We start from the raw sequence: 16,401 nt of genomic DNA, 5'->3' as shown, positions 1-16,401 counted from the left end.
CAGCACCTGTCGCAATGTGCAAATGCGAATTGTGTTATGTCCATCCATCTATAGATACATTTTATTCTTTATTAAATTGTGACAATCATGATATGATTCAGAATGTTGCTATGTTTATATATCACGCTATGAAACTTTAAAAAGAATACTCACAGAGCATTGTCTGAACGTCATAATTGTATGTAAACATATTATCAAAATAATATTTAAAACTGCATACAGAAAGTTAAACATCCTGATCTCTGCGACCAGTCTGTACACACAAACACACCGGGAAAACCACTTACATTACTATTCATAAATAACGGAAGACTGAATCTCCCGTGCCTCGTCAAGCCCTCTTGTATAGCATACATGCTGAACCGCAGTACATATAACACCAAAGGCTGTAGTGATCCTGTTACGCTGTCAGGTATAACCTGACTGTCTCAAAGATAATGAAAAGAATAGACAGACAAACAATTAAAAACTATTGTGTATTGGTTAACCACTTACCTCGTTGAAGAGACCACCGTTCCCAGTATGAGAGAAAACTGGTATTACATGACTGCAGCGCTAGTTGTCAGTACGGCTTCTCTCTTCAAACGGAACAGCTATTTACGGTACAGATGCACTTGTCTATTCATGCGCACTAATCAGCTTGTCATTAATTATGTATATCTCACAGCACGTGCGAGAGAGGCATTTAGTCGAGTGTCAAAGGTCACGTTAAACGTCTGTGATATTCCCCAGGGAGTTCAGCTAAGGGAGATGGTTTCGAGGCGCTCTGATGAGCATCTGAACATTCGTTGTAGCGGCTTACCCCGTGGGCGGTTTAAAGGCAAGAAAATTGATTAACAGTTAATGCTCATGTCTTCAAACTGGAACTGTCACCATTTACTTAACATCGAAACGTTTTCTGTTTACTAATTGCATCTCAGTGCATCTGAGTAACAGTAAAATTACGGAGTGTCAAAGTTTAATGACATTTTTCACCCACCCACGACAAGATTTGGTTACAAATGACCATCACAAGCGAGAAACTGCCAGTATAATTACGACAACATAAGTGTTGATGTGCATGAAGAACTGATCATCTGCACTTCAACATCACCCAGTCATAGTCAAACAGTCCAAAGCGTTTTACTGTGAATTATCACAACAGGCGTTTGTGATTTTGGGAAAGTGAAGCACTGGTCTCGTATCTGACGGTGAAGGGCCTCAATAAAACATTCGTCCTTCGTAATACTGATATGTTATTGGCTAATGTTGGGTCTCCGTGAACAACGTCCCTGAAACTACAATAACTGGACTCCAATGTTATTGAAACTGCAATAACTGCCGTATAAAAATGTAACATGTGATATATTTGCGTCACTTATAATACTGTTGTAGTCAGGCGATGTTTTAGATCAAGAGAAGAACGACTTTGACTCTGATCCTGATTAAAGAAATATATATAACTGTTTATCACCCAAGCTTCTGTCACTATTGTTTTCGTCTTCAATTAGAGCTCGCATTACAGTACGAGTGGATGACACGGGAGAGTTCCTCATCAGAAACTGATATTTACAATCATTTGCGTCGAGTTTCAACAACCCATTCTCAGCAGATATCACACATGATATCATATCTAACATCAGCATAAAAACGATACAAATAGGACATTTTAATTAAATTTCCTTAATGTGTACACTTATTGCTTTGATGTAAGTTTGATAGGGCTATAACGTCGCCAATATTAGAACCACTGTTGGTAATATGAAAAGTGCCTTAATTCATAGAGATTCCGGGTCGGGCTTGGTTGCCAGCAATGTAATTGTTATACCAAATTAAAAGTGCATGTACCCACGACTTGAGTCAGTAAATATACTCTTGCAAGAGTGAGGTAGGTAAATGGCAAATATGACATGACATGAATCGAATTCCAGGTAAGATAAACACATATTTACGTTAGGGCTCTACTTCCTGTTTCATTTGTGTTGGCCCTCGCCGCGATATTTCTGGACTAGCGAGAGGCGGCGTACAAATATACTCACTTACACACTATTCCCAGTTTTAAGGGCGAAAGTGACGTTGACCCAGAAGTTGTGATACTGGGCAAATACTGAAAATGGTATCTTGTGTTGACTGACATGGAGCTACGGTGATGAACCAGAAGACGCTAGTTGGTGCAAATAGTTAGCAACATATGAGAGATGTAACGGAACCGACGGTAAAGTGAGCTAAATAAAGTGGAATTGCTAACATGAGAGAAAACAGCATGACACTGATGTTTGCCACCAGAAAATCCAAGATGGCCGCCAATTTCAATTTGCTGCAAAGTGTCTCAATATCCATAAAAACTCTCAGTATAGAAACATAAATAACTAATGGGGCTTCTCTTTCAGTGCTGCCAACCTACACAGAAAAGAAATGTAGTTTTGTATTCAAGCTGTCAACTCACACAGCATGGCATTTATGGCATGGAATAGGTCACTTTCATTCGTTTGGATTCACTTTTGACTCAAACAAACGAAATTCCAATAAATCTGGTCAGTTTCCTGAGTGAGTACAAAATTAATATAGAACGAGGAGACGTTTAAACGTTTAAAGTTGTTTGTTTTGAGATAACCCAACCGCTTGTTTCCTAATGCAGCAGTAAGTTCTAGTGGTATATCAAATCAGAATCATATACAGTCACGTGACCAGTTCCCCTGATCGCTGCTCGCACAGGAAAACCGCGTGTCCCTGACCAGCAGTCAAACGGGTGGGAAGAGAGAATGATGTACGACTCTGACAATGAACTGTTTATTACACAGTCCCAGTCATATTTGTACAGTATATACCTGAGCTGTGCTGAGAAGAACTTAAAAACGTCTTACAGCACCTGTCGCAATGTGCAAGTGAAGACTTGAAGTCTCCTTGATTTACTCGTCTGTGATATAACATGCTGTAAATTATCTTTCGTACTCAATATTACGCCTGTCAGATCAAGTCACCGGACATCCGGCACAATATTTCGAGTCATTCTCATAATGAGTGAGTTTAGTTTTACGCCGCACTCAGCAATATTCCAGCTAAATGGCGGCGATCGGTAAATAATCGAGTCTGGACCAGACAATCCAGTAATCAACATCATGAGCATCTATCTGCGCAATTGGGAACCGATGACATGTGTCAACCAAGTCAGCGAGCCTGACCACCCGATCCCGGTAGTCACCTCTTACGGTCATTCTCATAATAAATTTTGTATGAAATTTCCATTGTTCCAGATTTACACACCCTGGCAGACCAAAAGAGATATGCATAGATTCATCGCACATAAGGGATTGACCTTTTGACACTTTTCTTTTAACCATTTTTCAAGTCCAGCTGAAGAAAATAATCACAAAAGCCTGTGGACGCATGTGATTTTCTATTTAATTTCCATTCCTGTGGTTTTATATCGTTTTTTAATATATTCCAGTTTTGTAATAAGGGAGACACATTACAAACACGTGGGAAATCAAACCCTACCGTCGTGGTGAGACGCCAGCGTTAAATCCTTTGGCTACTACGCCGTCCCTCTGGGCGTAAGACACCTAGGAACGTCATAATAATTTATCCTCGTATTACGTTTTTTTAGAAACATTCGGTGATATCCCGCTAATCACATTACACAAAAGTGAAATATCTCACTTGGTTTTAAACGACAACTTTATGTTACAAACGAGCATTGATCCGATTATTTACAAAGTCACCTCGTTATAACGCGAATGAACGTAATGCAAAGATACGTGTAAAGGTAGACTGACAAAGACGAGAAACCTTCACTGATTTGTAACTGACGACATTTACTAAGCATTTTGGTTAAATTGTCCAGACTGTAAAACGTAGATCTATGTGACAGGAAGATTCACTATTCACATTAACTAGACAGCTTTTTGAGTCAGTGAATTGGGTTTAACGCCGCTTTTAACATATTCCGGTGACATGACAGGATGACAGCCTTGTGCTGGAAGAAATGTCACCGTCACGCAGGCCGTAGAGGTTTACAACTTGGGTGATACCCACGTGTGAAATGAGGCGATTTAGAAGTATTAGAACTATGATTGATTGGTGCTACTGTGTCGTCGTGACAAGCTAAACCATCTAAGTCTATTCTTGGAACAGTTTTAACACTTGAGTTTACAGTATAAATTAACAGAAAGTTGTCCTAGGATGCTACCACAAGACGACATTCTGGAGAATACGAATGGGTTTAGCCTACCATTTCAGACCGCAAAGCCGAGGGTTTTGCATTCTCAAACCACAAACACTATATCTCAGCAAACACCCCCAGAACATCGCCTTTGCTTATCACGATTTGTGATTAATGACAAACTGATAATAGATGATAGCTTTACAACCGTCCTTACGGAATGTCACACAATACAAAACACAAGAAACACAAGTATAATGTGTGTTTGCTGCCGCAATCACCTTGACCTCTTCTTCATGCAGGGCGTGAGAGTGGTCTCCCTTTGCCAGCGTATGTAAGGTAGATCTAACGTAACGAGCACCTTCTTGAGTATATATAACTACATTTCGATGACATACTGATATAAAAAAAAAACGTATATTTCGAGCATATTGACATGCATTTTCTTGCAAACGATACGCACAAAAAGAGATTAGTATATTCTTCGCTGATGTGTAAAATATATTAATTAAATGCGTTTTGAACTGAATAATAAAACGTATCAAAATTCATAATCGTAAGAAATATGAGGATGTGTTAATGAATTCCTAGCAAATGGTGTTGATAACAACCTACATCGGACATTGGACATAACAAACCTGGTTGGTGAACAGTGGACATAGGAAGCAATCGACGACGGACAGCTAGTCTCACCGAAGTGTGCTTATGAGACTTCTGTATATAAGGTCAGTTTGCTTACACATTGATTCAGAAATGACCGATCGTTATAACAAATTGTCGTTTCTGATCTGCAAAGACATATATGCATGTAGCTTTCACTGCCATGAGTGCAGGACTTCCTTGTGAGATCCTATTAAATCACTATCTAGGATTTCACATCTATAAACGGAAAACTTTCTTCCGGGACCAGGAAGACGTGAACTATATCAGTACGGATACGGGTTTAGAACAGAAGATGTCACCTGATACATTAAGCAAACAGTTGTGTACAGTCCGTATGATTTCATTTGAGACCGATGAATTGGTCACTAACACAAAATCAAATAATTGTAACTAAACCAAATTTTGGACAGTCACATAATTTTTCACACCCGAATAAACAATTTGTTTAACAAACGATCATTATTTTGTTGTGACTCTTCGCTTATCCAAAACACACCCAAACTTTAACCACTAGGCTACCCCACCGCCCCATTTGGAGAGACGTCCTGTGGAGGTGCAATCTGAACTTTAGATCTAAACAAAGAGGTATTCGATCGGAGTGTATGTCGTAATTGAAACTTTGCTTAAAGCTGCTAACTGTGATTTCGCACGAAGGGGAGTTCTGTCTGGGTTTCACAGAGCCCTTTAAAATGTGGAAATCATAGTAACACAATATGTTTGTTTTTTCTGTTTTTCCCCTTTTTTGCCTTCTTGGTGTCGTGAGTTTCTTTACAGAAATACGGCTGAGTTGTTACAGTTTTACAGTAAGACCATTTGGTTTGATAAACCCTTTCCGCATCTATAAGAAATATATAATAACAGCAGACTCGATTGTACGGTTGTGACATATGGGTGTGTGTTTGTTGAGCAGTACAACCGCTGTACGACGCGGTCTGTAAACTACCGACTCTATACCAGACAATCAAGTAATTGAATACATCAGATACGATGACAGAGCATGTGTTTATGAACCACTATCAAATAGTGATGATACCAGATGTTGGCGAAAAGGTGTGCGTATCCTGCCTCACCGTTGGCACCCGTCACACACATAGGCTAAGTCTAGTCAACTGTTCTCCTGAAAAAATCGGGAACGTAATGGTACAAGTCAAAATAGGGAATTGCATCAGATGTCACATTCTCTTCCCACAGAGGTTACTCCTGTCATATCTTCCTACATAACCTCTGTTCTAATACGGCCCTTTCATGGTGTGAGCGTTCAAGACTCGTGATTGGAGGCAATCAGATTTAGTTGTGCAATCAGCGACGTTGTTTCAAAAGTGACCATTCGCAAGGCCTCGGTAATTTCCGTATGCTTCGAGAAAACTAAACCTCTTCCCCTGCGCGATGCGCAAACGTTTCTTCTAGACAGAACTCAGTCATGTTATGGCGGATCAGTGGCGTCTCCATCGCCCTCGTTGACAACGGACAAGCTAGCCATTAAACGTCTTGTGTGTAACATCAACACAAGTCCCCGGCAGATGGGGGATATTTGTGGCCCCACATTTGCTTGTGTTAGTCAAGTTGAATCTAAGTCGATGTAACACGTGTTCTGATTGGATAGAAAGAAGGGAGATAATTCGTGTCGCGATCTTTTGCCGCTAGGGGATTTTACGAGAACCGGGAAATATGGCCGTATTAGAACAGAGGTTACGTAGGAAGATATGACAGGAGTAACCTCTGTGGGAAGAGAATGCAGATGTCACTGATGCATCAAATTTCGAAATGTCCTATTATACATGTTTACCCTAAAACGTTTTGAAAGATTTATTACGACATTGCATGTTGTAACCGTGAGCAGGAAACCTCGGAAAAAGAGCATGCTTGAATTGAAAGGCTGAAAAAATCAACCCTTTTGTCATACAGCTTTGTGGAGAGTTTTTGGTCACACTGAATTTTCATGCATAGATCTAAATATGAAACATCTGAGGCGGTCTCACTTGTCTCCTTAATTTCAGATTCAGGTGGTACATCAGTTGTAGGGGATTGGATATTTCATGGTTATTTAAAGATATTAGACATATATATACCTGAAGCTTTAGTGAAACCTCTTGGCTAAAACACAATCCTCTGTATAATGTGTATATCAATGCAAAATATATTGCATTGTTGTACAAAATTATGGAGTTTAAATTGAAAACAAACAGCATCCTATTGTTGAGCAAACATCTTCCGACTCGGGGGTTTGATTCAAACAACATTCCTACCCCGGCTGTCGATTTTAATCCCAGGTTGCTTTGTATAAACCACGTGACATATGTCGGGTATCCGGTAGCTATGCTTGCTTCTATCGATGTATTTGTATAGAGGGCGCTCCTGTGTCCTCGTCACCATACCCAAGTCAAACTGACCTCCTCACAACCGATACATTGTTACCGCCAAGCGCTGCAAAGACAGCTTCCAGAATAGACATAGCTGAGATTAATTTCGGCCTGTACGACTATCATAGAGTTGACAAAGCTTCGTGAAAATGGTTCCAGGTATTGCGGTCTGTAGATTTAGGAAACATGACACACATCCAAATCATTTCTAATATAAAAATTATCTTTTGCTTGCTAAACTCGCGGGCACGTGTGAGGTGAGGTGATGTGATATGGGGTTTGCTTGAGAATATTTCGCTTATATGACGACGTGCATGCGTGTGTATGTGTATGTGCGGCTGCTTGTACTAGCCCAGACTTAAGCTGGTTTTTTTATAGTGCTAACCCACTGAGATACCATGCCCCACTCAGACACATTATACTGACTCCGAGCCGACCAGTCCTTGTTGTACCCATTAATGCCGAGCGCCAGACAGGGACCAACAAGTACCATATTTTAACGTCTTTTGGTATGACGCGGTCGGGGATCGAACCCGCGACCTTCCGCTCTCCGGGCGGATGCTCTAACCACTACACCACGGAGGCGGTCCGGGCACATGTGACTGTGATCAAGTACATCATAGATAACTGCAAAGTAAAATACAGATAGATACAAAAGGGTTGAAGGACGTTCACCAGCTAATGAAGACAGTGACTAAACAAATACACATCGGTAAATATTCAAATTATTTTGTCCTTCTCATGTCAAGACTGACTGTGAAAGTTTTCAGCAATAACCCAATATGTCACGACCTTATGGTGCACGGGACCTGTGCACTTACAGCTATAGAATGCAGTGTTCGACCTTTTATGGTTCTGGGTCCGTAGGACCTGAAGCTTTTGAGGGTTAAGGGCAAACATTGATAGAATGGGATAGTCGATGGCGACTGCAGTATCACTGTTGCTTAAGAAATAAATTATAAGAAGAGCATTAACTCCATCTAGACGCCTCTGCTAGGTAGGACATGCCACACACCGACATAATGTCTGATTTGGTGTGTTTTAAGGGTTTTTTAGAATGAATCCCTTGATTTTGCACTTTTCAGTTCAGCTGGAAGTTCATTCCACAACGCTGAGGCTACAACTGTAAAACACCTTTCCCCCATTTTAGTGGTGGTCCTGGGGATGGCAAGATCATTCAAAGCACTGCTGGATTAGGCGTCTTAGATACTCAGGAACAGTGGGCTCATCCAGGACTGAATATGTAAGAGAAAGCAACTTTTTAGGTGACTCGTTGCTGAAAATAACCCAATAATAATGCCACCATATACTTCACATTATGTCACGTTACACCAGATACATCCTACATGATAAATCACACGATCCTGCCTGTCGCCGGAGGGCTTCAGGTATGAACCCATCCTTCATGACCGTCCCCAACACGGCCAACATGAATGTCAGTGACTGTGATGTCGTCTTGGTGACGTTATAGTTGAATATTACATCTCACATAAGATCTGTTTCGTCCAGCAAACTTACAACAGGTTACTACTAACTCTTGATTTGATTTGGAGATATTAAAAAGGCCTTGTGTATATATAACACTGAGCTAGGTATGAGTATGTACCAAGTTATCAAATGTCTACGAGTTATATCATGCTATAAACTCAGCAAAATGTATATGTCATGCTATCAACTATTATGCTAGTAACTGGACGTAATATTTTGGTATCGACTACGATTGCTATATCATACTATCAACTACATGTAAATGTACTGTATATATCACGCTGTCAATCGGTTTAGTGTAGTAATCGCGCTGTCAACTGGGTATGCTAAATATATATCATTGTAAAAAACATATGATATATTATATTTATATTATCACACAATGAACAAGGTATAATTTAGATATTATGCAAACAACAAGGTATAATGTAGATATCCTGATATCAACTACGACAGACGTATATATCAGGCTATCAGCTAGATATAATATACATATCATTCTATGAATTAGTGTTAATGTATATATAATGCTATCAAGGAGACATAACGTATGTATTGTGCTATCAGCTGGAGATAGCACTAAACATATTCATATATATCATGCTATCAGCTGGAGATAGCACTAAACATATTCATATATATCATGCTATCAAGGAGATATAACGTATGTATTGTGCTTTCAGCTAGAGATAATACAGTAACTAAACATATTCATATATATCATGTTATCAAGGAGATATAACGTATGTATTGTGCTATCAGCTGGAGATAGCACTAAACATATTCGTATATATCATGTTATCAAGGAGATATAACGTATGTATTGTGCTATCAGCTGGAGATAGCACTAAACATATTCATATATATCATGTTATCAAGGAGATATAACGTATGTATTGTGCTATCAGTTGGAGATAGCACTAAACATATTCATATATATCATGTTATCAAGGAGATATAACGTATGTATTGTGCTATCAGTTGGAGATAACAATAAACATATTTATATATATCATGTTATCAAGGAGATATAACGTATGGATTGTGCTATCAGCTGGAGATAACACTACACATATTCATATATATCATGTTATCAAGGAGATATAACGTATGGATTGTGCTATCAGCTGGAGATAGCACTAAACATATTCATATATATCATGTTATCAAGGAGATATAACGTATGTATTGTGCCATCAGCTGGAGATAACAATAAACATATTATTATATATATCATGTTATCAAGGAGATATAACGTATGTATTGTGCTATCAGCTGGAGATAATACAGTAACTAAACATATTTATATATATCATGTTATCAAGGAGTTATAACGTATGTATTGTGCTATCAGCTAGAGATAATACAGTAACTAAACATATTCATATATATAATGCTATCAAGGAGATATAACGTATGTATTGTGCTATCAGCTGGAGATAGCACTAAACATATTCATATATATCATGTTATCAAGGAGATATAACGTAGGTATTGTGCTATCAGCTGGAGATAGCACTAAACATATTCATATATCTCATGCTATCAAGGAGATATAACGTATATATTGTGCTATCAGCTAGAGATAACAACAAACATATTTATATATCATGCTATCAAGGAGATATAACGTATGTATTGTGATATCAGCTGGAGATAACAATAAACATATTTATATATCATGCTATCAAGGAGATATAACGTATGTATTGTGCTATCAGCTGGAGATAATACTAAACATATTCATATATATCATGCTATCAAGGAGATATAACGTATGTATTGTGCTATCAGCTTGAGATAACACTAAACATATTCATATATATCATGCTATCAAGGAGATATAACGTATGTATTGTGCTATCAGCTGGAGATAATACTAATCATATTCATATATATCATGCTATCAAGGAGATATAACGTATGTATTGTGCTATCAGCTGGAGATAATACTAAACATATTCATATATATCATGCTATCAAGGAGATATAACGTATGTATGGTGCTATCAGCTGGAGATAACACTAAACATATTTATATGTCATGCTATCAACTACAGAGCCCTATGACAGTCACACTCGTAAGGCCGTGTAGAGACACAAACACCTTTGGCGATATACATGTATGTTTGTTTGATTGTTTGTTGAACGTCGCCGCACCCAGCAATATTCCAGGTGCATGTTTATGTAAATCAAGTATTGATCAATCTAGTGATTCGTATAGGAACAACGCCCTTCTCAATCGGGGACACACATTCAGCCCAATGTCCTAGCACACCAGGAAAGGTTGCTGGAGAACGCTTCTACACCGGAATCCTTAGTAGTGATTATCGATTGAAGATACTGCCATCCATATAGTCATGCCGGTATTACTATAACACGTTTTCCATCAATTATCTTATGTGCATCAAGGTAAGTTTGTTTCTTTTTAACGCCTCACTCAGCAATATGACGGCAGTTTGTATATAATCGAGTCTGGACCAGACAATCCACTGACTTCAAGAACGTCGATCTACGCAACTGGGACACGGTTACATGAATCAGCCAAACCAGAGAGACTGACCGATCCCGTTAGCCGCCTCTATCAAGGTAACTAAAGTATTGTATGATGAGATACTCTATATGCTTATTGGAATACCTATTTCAACATGATATTGCCGACTATTGACTGGTAATATTGAGCATAAGTTGTAATCAGTATCGTAAGGTAGGGCAGAGAAAACTGGACTCAACACACCAAAGTTGGCACCGAGCCCTGGGTTTCGACATGGGCGACGGCTACCCCATCTGGACATTAACACACAACAGTTAGCAAGGCCAAACATCATACAAAGACGCTGAGGACCCTCGTGACGCGGATTTAGAGACTGCTGTGACGCGAGACAGGTTTTGTCTCAATTGGTTGAGATAAGATTTCTTATCCTCAATATTTTTCATGAAACGATTCTGAGCACTCTGATCAAATGTTGAATCATGCTCATAAGCAAATATCCATGTGATTGAAAAACGACAAGTCTTTTGGTAGAAATATAGACCCGTATGAAGGTGTGGACAAGTCTTTAAAAAAACGTCCATTTACATATTAACAACGAATTACTAACACTGAGGACATGCGTAGTAGCCACAACACTAAAGTAACGCACGTTTTGAGAAAATGATACCCAAAGTGATGTGCCTACCTGGAGAAATAGTCAGGTGTACCTCCGCGTCCGTGAGGCTTCAGGTACTGTGACAACCCGGCCTGTAATCCATTACTGTACCGTGCGGCAGCCTGCCTCGTTATACCGCGACGCTCTGGAGCCGGACACGAGGAACTAATAACGCTCACAAGCGAGGGCGATATGACGCTGTCTTGTGTGTCAACCATCTTTCTGTGTCAGGATTAGACTGACTGACGGACTGAGTTTGGTTTTACGCCGCTTTTAGCAATATTCCAGCAACATCACGGCGGGGAACACCAGAAATGCAGGATTAGAGCGCCTGGTCACCGAAGTGACTGCTTAGATGAAGTAACTACTGGGCTAATTACCCCTTCGATGTGTGTTGAGGAGATTGTTTTTTGTTGTTATGTCTTGTTTGTTGTTGTTTTTTTGTCTTTTGAAGCCTCCACCATTAATATTGCAACTGCAAAGAGACCTGTCAATATGAAGTTAGGGCCAGACAAGCGAGTGACCGATATTATGAGGAGCGTATCACACTGCGATATCACGGTGGAGAACAACGGGCTAAAATACATTGCATGGAATATGACGGCAAGATCGATCTTGTCGGCTCGAATACAACACCATTGTTACCCGAGGTTACGGTCCTCTGTTTGTTGTATAGACCTTAGTCTGTCGTACAGACCCTGAAGCAAATATATCCAAGAAATCCCACACAAGTCTAGAAAATGTGGCAAGTCTAGATTTCCTCAGCTTGAAAATGAAGAAAGTCTCAGGGCTCCTTTTCATTATATATATTTTTTTTTTGCTATGAACATTTTTCAGTAAAATATGTTCATTTCAGAGACTAGTTGTTAGTCTAGGTCAGAGTCAAAGTCGTTCTTTTCTTGATATAAAACATCGCCTGACTACAACAGCAATATAAGTGACGCAAATATAACACATGTTACATTCCTAAAAGTCAGTTATTGCAGTTTCAATAACATTGGAGTCCAGTTATTGTAGTTTCAGGGACGTTGTTCACGGAGACCCAACATTAGCCAATAACATATCAATATTACGAAGGACGAATGTTTGATTAAGGCGCTTCGCCGTCAGATACGAGACCAGTGCTTCACTTCCCCATAATCACAAACGCCTTTTCAGCTTGAAATTGAAGAAAGTCTCAGGGCTCCTTTTCATTATATATTTTTTTTTTTTACTATGAACTTTTTTCAGTAAAATATGTTCATTTCAGAGACTAGTTTTTAGTCTATATAGACCTGTACCGAACGTTATTCCGGTTGTACGACGACGGTCTGTGGGTAATCGAATCTAGGAATAAACGTTTTGTCTATCGATCAATACAACTGAGATTAACTGACCATTATCAACGATGCCACCCGTAACTCACCTCTTACCGACACAAGGCGGTGGGGTAGCCGATGACCCGGATTCGATTCCCCACATTGTGTACAATGTGAGAAACCCATTTCTGGTGTCCCCCGAAGTGATCTTGCTCGAATATTGCTAAAGGCGGCGTAAAACTAAACTTACTCACTCACTTACTGACACACATTGTGACTTAAGGTGTCAAAGGGGACAAGAGGGTCTACACGTCTCTTTTTAAAGGTTGCTCGTTTAAAATCGTTTAAAGTATTGCTAGCAGATAGGACACGCATCCAGTGTTATCTCTCACCTTGCAAGGACAGCGTAGACAGATTTTCATTGGCTGCAGATGTTGCTACCGACGCCGTCCCAACCCCAACAACATCCGACACAGTGCGGGCTGAAAATATTGATAGTGCGTGGTTTTAAAATATTTACGTAACCTTAAACAAACGAAACTAGCTTATGTAAATCTCCCACGGCAACAAAACATTCACTCATTTTGTAGTGCAATCCTCAAGATATTCCATTACTATCGATAACCGAACAAACTGTCAATATCTGGTGTAACGTTCGCCAGCTGCAAGAACAGCGAGCTTGGTTATTGGTACTTGTGTTACATCTTGAAGGATTGCATGCCAGAATCTTGAAACGTCTTGTTAACACTTGTTAACGTCAGTCATGAAGAAATCGACTTTCGTCGACTAGTGGAGCCTTCACCATGACGTAACATTCCAGGGCCTAGATTTTCGAAGCTCTCTTAGCGCTACGATAGTCGTAAGTGCCATACATTAACATTAACTTACGACTATCTTAGCGCTTAGAGAGCTTCGAAAATCTAGGCCCTGGGTCCCGTTCCACAAAGCTATCGTAGCATTAGGATGCCCGTAACTTTCATACTTTAACATAGACTTACGACTGTCGTAGCGCTACGATCGCTTTGAGGAACGGAGCACAGTGACTTTGAGCTTGACACAGCGGACATGTGATAGGTCTTTACTTGGTGGATCTTCAACCATTTCGGACCGGCCTGTTGGACAAACGACGATGTAGAAACCATTCTGGTTTTAACACACCACTTGACATGAACAGGTTACAATGTAAGTCTTGTGATTCTGAGAAGGGTTGTATCCTGCTCAGGAGACATCACTCGTGGTCGACCTGAAAACTCAACGTCCTTAACGTCATTAGTGTGCTGATGTTCTCCTGCCTGAAAGTCGATGGATGACAACCAGCATCTCTTGCAATAGTCCTCAATGACATGCAAGCATTCCAATAACTTGCCATCTTTTAGCAGTTATTAGTTAAGGAGGCCCAATGTTTGCTTAGGGTTAATATGTCGCGTGATGCGATACTTTTCACCATGTGTATATATTGGACAGACTGGTCCAGTTTCGTTAATGTATGGTGTCCAATATCAACGTGTGGCCACAAGCCCGTTTCTGGTGTCCGCCGTCGTGATGTTGCTGGAATATTGCTAAAGGCTGCATGGAACTAAATTCAATCACTCTGAAGCGTGTACCTGTAACAACGCGCAAACAAAAATATACTATCATGCAACATCTATACGTACATCGGAACACTGTTGTGTATACCTGTACCAGTTTAGTGACATGTCTTATGTGTGTACGGGGCGAAACATTACGGACGGACCACCATCCTAAATTCCTACAAAGTTTTATTTTGACTGGGCATAATAAAACTAAACCATTAATGTGGATCTACTACTATGTGCTTTACAGTTGAATGAAAATATAAACAATGACCTTCTGTTCAAAATGACATATACTCAAAACACCATCGACTTTAATTTTTCAGGCGGCTTAATTGCAAAATGACACAAAAATTTCCATTCCCTGTGTATTTATCGTCATGAATTTGATGATCAGTTTAGTAATGTATTACAGTGTTATTACTGGAAGCACCACTCTGTCTGACAAATATTCCTATTTGGCTTATGATTCCAGATCTGATGTGGTGAATATATTATATGTTAAGCGACATGAACATGGCAGCGCAGCAACAGATGGGTGATAACAGGTGTCACAACAAAAGGAAAGATGTTTCAAAAAATTAATATATATAGATAATATGTTGATTGATTGCTCATTGTTATCTAAATAAATCTGTTGAAGAACTGTGGACGTTATAAAGATAGTTGGCGAGTGTGCTTCCACAGCTGACCAATCAGTTGACCCACCTGAATTAGCGTGATCATTTCAGCAGAGAAACGGGGGAATAATACTATGGGACACTCGTATTTATTTTAAAACCAGATTGTTGCAAAGACACGTGACATCGAAAGTTTCTTAGTACAATTGCCGACGTCTAGGATATTGATCCTTTTCATATATACAATCCTCGAACAAGGTAACTGCAAAATAGTATACATGCTACTGCTGTCGGTTATAATTACCATATTTTCATTTCGTTTTCTTTAAACTACGGTTGCGCTGAATAGAACTTTCTAGTTACGTCAGGTTATCGACATCGCTATGACGTTCTCCGATGCTGGGTAAATTCGTGGTTTTCATGACGACATCAGTGACATCACGCGACGAGATAATGCAACACAGGTCTTATTTTGAGCAAATCAGAAACAAGTGTTTGTTTGTTTTGTTTGTGGAGGCATCCACGAATTCAATATTGAATTGCTAGGTTAGCAAATCAAATGCCAGGGAATCACTTGCAGTACGTTTGTAGGCAGTTCAGCTTCTTCCCGGTGGTCTAATTTGGAGATAAGCCTACTGTGTTTCATGTACGTTACCTGTAAAATTATTTGCCAAATTGGGAACGAAAACTCATCACACACAAGCTCAACAAAATATGCTAGGCTCAATTTTGTTCTGATACCCCATCGTCGGGAACAGTATCTGTAGTTACGTCAATGTAGGAATTGTACTCAGTGTATAAATATGGAAGTTAATTTAGTGACACCCATATTTTCTCAGACTAATAAACTTTAATGAACTGGTGCATAAAATGTGTCAAAGATTTCCATACCATATGAATTTTGTATTGACAAAAAAGGGTTGAGGAGAAACATAGCCAACATTACCACCACGGGTGTATTTGAAGATGGTACAGATTTGGAAAAGGACGTCATGTCATGCAAAAACATTACTTAACTGTCCGTAATATGTGAACATCTTGTTCGCGGAATTGAGAAAAATGTCTTGCGAATTCTTACTTTCCTTCAGAATGGTAATAAGGTCCATCT

The 16,401-nt window shown here is 39.5% G+C and overlaps 1 protein-coding gene across 4 annotated transcripts in view; it reads right to left on the bottom strand.

Annotated features, from left to right (window-relative positions):
- The window catches only part of LOC124271489, a 56,319-nt gene that overhangs the window by 14,370 nt on the left and 25,548 nt on the right, over window positions 1-16,401 (bottom strand). Inside the window, exon 2 of one of the 4 annotated variants that reach the window (XM_046706642.1) lies at window positions 13,492-13,581. The exons of 1 other annotated variant lie outside the window; for it this stretch is intronic. The gene's annotated coding sequence lies outside the window, so the exon portion shown is untranslated. Of the gene's footprint in view, window positions 1-495; window positions 586-11,831; window positions 11,931-13,491; window positions 13,582-16,401 lie in introns of those variants that run through there. 2 more of the 4 variants (XM_046706643.1, XM_046706644.1) reach the window with 2 other exon arrangements.

Source organism: Haliotis rubra, unplaced genomic scaffold (assembly GCF_003918875.1).
Source record: "Haliotis rubra isolate DU_JTF1 unplaced genomic scaffold, ASM391887v1 Scf1604, whole genome shotgun sequence".
Classification (NCBI taxonomy): Eukaryota; Metazoa; Mollusca; class Gastropoda; order Lepetellida; family Haliotidae; genus Haliotis; species Haliotis rubra.
Note: the sequence above shows the minus strand (reverse complement) of the source record. Positions and strands in the feature narration are given on the sequence as shown.